Source organism: Helianthus annuus, chromosome 8, assembly GCF_002127325.2.
Source record: "Helianthus annuus cultivar XRQ/B chromosome 8, HanXRQr2.0-SUNRISE, whole genome shotgun sequence".
NCBI classification, from domain to species: domain Eukaryota; kingdom Viridiplantae; phylum Streptophyta; class Magnoliopsida; order Asterales; family Asteraceae; genus Helianthus; species Helianthus annuus.
This window is the reverse complement of record NC_035440.2, coordinates 24850506-24855974: the sequence shown is the minus strand read 5'-3', so window position 1 is coordinate 24855974 and position 5469 is coordinate 24850506. Positions and strand designations below refer to the sequence as shown.

Here is a 5469-nt window from a genome sequence, read left to right as displayed (position 1 = left end):
TAAACATATGGGTACAATCATAAAAATAGATTGATTAAAAACGACGAACATTGCGACTTATATATATATATATATATTATTATAAGCTACAACTGGAATTCAAAACAAACTAGTGATTATGCATCCGTGACTTATTTTAGTTTATTTAGGTTATAAGAGTATTATGCTCAATATGCTTTTATGTAAGCTTTATTCTATTTCTTTTCCTCTACTAGGTTGTTTATTTAATGGGCAAAGTTTCTGTAAAATTTCTGGCTCATAAGTGACATGGGTGCTGGTACTAGTTTGGCCGTTCGACTATTTAATATAAGTTAACATTTACTGTTGTAGAGGATAACATATGGAGATTTACCCATTGTTTATCTAATTCATCTTCCCTTGGTAGGTTATTACCTGTTTCCTGAGTTTGTGCATTATTATTTCCTTTGGTTGTGACTTCTTTATTTTCTTTATTTTCTCTTGGCATTTTTTTTATAGTGTATTATAACGTATGTTTATTAGAAGCATACTATACTACAACGTATATATTATTTTACATACAATTAATTTTGTATATTAACACGATTTCTGGATTTAAGGTCGATTCAGGAATTTACCATAATCTATACCACCATTCATAAGGATAGATCATGGTATAGATCATGAAGTCTATGAATCAACTTGAAATAACATACATTTATTTATTTAAGGTGGATACATAATATTATTCAATTTCTTATGTAATTTACCATAAATTATGATTTTAGATTTAATATCCAAAATTATATACCCATGATCTATGAGTATTTTTACAAAATGAACGTGTATTAATATTTCCTAGTAAGGTTGATATACACATAGTAGTATATACACATAGTAGTATATACACATAGTAGTATATACACACATATATATTACGGTACATTCATTTATTTAAGAAGAGGTCTCCCTCAAGGTGATACCTTAAGTTACTAATTGTATAAGAGGGTAGTATAATACATCTGCCGAGGTAGCCTATGGGTACGTCTAGTCATATTGGTTACTCATACGCTGAACTTAAAACATAAAAACCATAATATAAATATTAAGATTTATCTACACAGAATAACACATAAATTGTTATATTAATTTCCTAACACATAATTTAAAACTTAAGTGTCAGCAGAACACTTCTTTGGCTTGAACCAGTGGCATAGCTCTGATACCACCTTCTGTCACAACCCCCGATCCCTAATCCCCGGGAACGGGCGACCGTGAGCCAGTTTCGGTGGTATCGTGTATTGTCTAATTTGGCAGCGGAATTTTACATCAGGACCGTAGTTAGGAAATATTTTATCAGAGTAAAACCACCTTGTTTTCATAATATTAAACATATGGGATAAAACCCAAGTTTTGCAGTACATACATTTCTATAGGAATAAATCCTATTTTTATTTAATAAAAACATCTATTTTATTTTAGGTAACTTTATTGCCACTTTTCCAAGTCTTCAGTGCTCTCCAGCTGGCTTCTATTGGCTTTACACTAAGTTACCTGAAACACGTGTTTAAAACATTTTATCAGCAGGAAATACTGGTGAGTGAATCCCAGTTTAATCAAGTTTAAATAAAAAGTCACAGTGAACAGTATTGAGGGCGATCCCGCAATTACATTTGTTTCCAAGTTATATCAATTATCACCCATGGTACTGTCGATACCCGACTTGTGGTAATGTTACTCCATATCCAGGTTTCCTATCCAGGTTGTAACAATTTTGTATACAAAACCCCAACATACCCGTGATAATTGTTGTAACACCCCAAAACCCGAATGTTTATATTCGTTAAGTGTTATGATCGGGTACATCAAGAAATAAATAACTAGGTTATTCGTCCTAGTTAAAAGTATGGTAGAAACAAATAAGGAATGAAAGTTGTGTCAATTCTAATTAGTGAGAAAACTTGAGGGACCAAAACGGTTAGGATGGAAAGATGGGTTTTATTTATGAAAATCAACACACACAAACACACCATTCGTGTGTTCTAGAAAGGAGCAGGAGCTCTCATGAGAGCTCAAGAAACCCTAAACGTGAAGAATCATCAAATCGAAGGGCAAATCAAGGTCTAAATTCATGAATGAACACGGATTAATGATCACCTTCACAAGGGGATTGTAAGGTATGTCTTAAAAGTTAGATTGGTGATCTTTCACGAAGTGGGTTATGATGTAAATTGCGAATTTGTATGAAATTGTGAATGGGTGTGTGTTAGAATCATCATATTGAACATGGGTTATGCATGATTTAGGTTAATTTGATGTTTAGAGGTGAAACCCATTTGTTTTGGTAAGGATGATGACTTGAATGATCACCCAAGTCCAATCCTTGTTCACATCTTGTTGTGTTATGGTGTATGTAATGCGTTCTTGTTAGGTAGATTGAATGTGATATGAATTTGTCGATGTTTTTGTGTTAATTGATGAATGAAAGCATGAAGTAGGAAGTAAAGCATGAAACACTTGTACATTATGCATAAATTGTGGCATGCACACCAAGTGTTTGATGAAATGCCTAGGTGGGATTAATAGATGAAATGGTATGCAAGTAATGGATGAAATCGTATAATATGGGGATATGATGTATTTGATGATAAATAAACATGAGAAATCTATTTTTATATGGAATTCATGTAGGATTTGGTTGGCCATGTTATTTAGTAAAAGTATGCATTAGAATATTGTACTCTATGTTGGAGTGGTATGATGTTTACTACATGTTTGAATAATTGCTTAATCAAAATTGATAAGTAAAAGTACACTAAATGTGAAGCATATGAGATCATTAGAATAGGATGAAGTTAGAATGATGTTGGGTTGTTAAGCATAGGTCATGGTGTTAGTTGTAGAATTATGTTACTAGAATGAACGGAATTAAATATGTTTGGTATGTGCATATAACTAGATGATCATGTGGTTGTATGCTTATTGCATCGTGAGTATGAAATGTATATAGTGTCATTAGTATAGTCTACTATAATGACATGGATGTATGAGGTTAAGTCGAAAGTTCATATGATAAATTGTTGACTTTTTGAAAGTCAACTGTGCATAAGTAGCAATGTTGGACTTTTGTCACAATTGTGATATTATAGAAAGTCATATGATGCGTGTTATATCCATACGTGTTATATGTGATGACACGATGAATTGTATGAGTTTGAAAGATTAACTTGTGGAAATATGCCTTATGCTTGTTAGAATTGACTAATGAAAGTCAAATGTGAAACATGAATTTGATATGATTGTTAATATGTACAATCATGTATGCTAACAAGAATGTGAATGCGATGACATGAAAGTATAGGGATCATGTCAAGATGGATGGAAGCATGGAAGGTTAACGGTCAAAAAGAGGCGAGGAAACGGATGCGAATACGAACACTAAAGGTAAGTGATTTCCGTAATCACTTCGTAGTACAAGTAAGTAATAAAGTGTTGTAATGAATTAAATATGATGTTTGAGGTCAAATATGTGTTAAGGTCTTTCGTCGTAAATGATGGGTTTAAGGTTGACCAAAATGCCCATGATGGGTATTTTGGGGTAAACGAACTTAAAAGTGGTTTAGAAGCAAGTTATTCGATTAGAGTAATGTTTTGGGCATGTATGGAAGTGGGGATGATGGTTTGGTCAGTCATAGACCAATTAATGCGCGAATACCCTTAACGGGTCAAATAGTTAGAAAATAGTTAAGTCGAATGTATGTAAGTTAAGGATTTCCGTAATCCGGAGGTAAGATTTTATGTTCATATGATAGAATGTGAATTTACAAGCATGTAGGAAGAAACGGGAGGTCAAACGGGTAAACGGTTCAAAAGTTACGTGCGTTTTAGTGCGTACGGACGACGAAACGAACCTGCAGAAAACTGCAAAAAAACTAGAGGGCGTCGCCGACGGGTAGGGGTACCCAAAGGTGGGATCCTAAAGAATATGTAGTAATATGGTACCCAAAGGTGGGATCCTAAAGAATATGTAGTAATATGGTACCCAAAGGTGGGATCCTAAAGAATAAGTAGTAATATGGTACCCAAAGGTGGGATCCTAAAGAATATGTAGTAATATGGTACCCAAAGGTGGGATCCTAAAGAATAAGTAGTAATATGGTACCCAAAGGTGGGATCCTAAAGAATATGTAGTAATATGGTACCCAAAGGTGGGATCCTAAAGAATATGTAGTAATATGGTACCCAAAGGTGGGATCCTAAAGAATATGTAGTAATATGGTACCCAAAGGTGGGATCCTAAAGAATAAGTAGTAATATGGTACCCAAAGGTGGGATCCTAAAGAATATGTAGTAATATGGTACCCAAAGGTGGGATCCTAAAGAATATGTAGTAATATGGTACCCAAAGGTGGGATCCTAAAGAATAAGTAGTAATATGGTACCCAAAGGTGGGATCCTAAAGAATATGTAGTAATATGGTACCCAAAGGTGGGATCCTAAAGAATAAGTAGTAATATGGTACCCAAAGGTGGGATCCTAAAGAATATGTAGTAATATGGTACCTAATTGTGGGATTCTAAGTTAAGAATTTCCTTTACGTATATAGATGTGTATGTATGTATGTATAAAGGTATGTATGAGTGTATGCATGTATGTAAAGATGTAAGAAAGGTATGTACGTATGTAGATGTGAACGTACGTATGTATAAAGATATGTATGAGTGTATGCATGAATGTAGAGATGTAGGAAAGATATGTATGTATGTAGATGTGAATGTATGTTTGTATGTAAGTATGTATATAAGCATGATTTAGACACGTTGAGTGTTAACGTTTTAATGGTGTACCTTGAGAATGAAAGGTAATGCAGGTACATTACTGAAGCCTCACCAGGGAATGGATACGCAGATGTAATGCTTAAAGTTTGAAAAATGACGAACAGTGAAGTGTTTGTGAATGAATCTTGTTTATATAATGTGTGCTAATGTATGAATGAATGTGGTGAGTGCAGGTTGTACGAGTCACGAGGATCTTCAAGGATTAGAGATCGAGGATCGAGTCACAAGACAGATTGTACGGAAACGTAGGTGTTGAAATTTAGAAAACCCATGTCATGCATTTAATTGTAAATGAGTTAATTGATGACTTCATGTGAAAAGGTTGTATTAAAATGAAGTTTTAAGTAAGTCAAGGTAATTATAAGGAAAGAAAGTTTATGGCTTGAACTTCCGCTGCGACTTTTAGTCAAATACGCATTAGGGTCTTTCAAGTTGGTATCAGAGCCCTGGTTTGAGGAATCAAGTACGAGAAGGTAAGTACTTGAACTCAAACTTGTGTGCTCTTGAGATAAGAAATCCGTACAATCCAAGACTCGATCAAGATCCAAAGGTAAAGGGTTGATGAAAGTATGCATTTATGTATACGTATAACAAAACTGACGGTTTTGTATGTGCAAGGTAAGCATAAGTGTTGGAAGAGGATGATCCGTGAATGCAGCCTAGAATGAATACT

At 34.1% G+C, this 5469-nt stretch overlaps 1 long non-coding RNA gene across 1 annotated transcript; it reads left to right on the top strand.

Moving 5' to 3' along the window:
- The first annotated feature begins 2003 nt into the window (after nt 1-2003).
- Nucleotides 2004-5070, top strand: LOC118481207. The gene is made up of 3 exons (XR_004864854.1): nt 2004-2135; nt 3320-3402; nt 4970-5070. It is a non-coding gene; the product is annotated as an uncharacterized LOC118481207 (long non-coding RNA).
- The last annotated feature ends 399 nt before the right edge of the window (nt 5071-5469 follow it).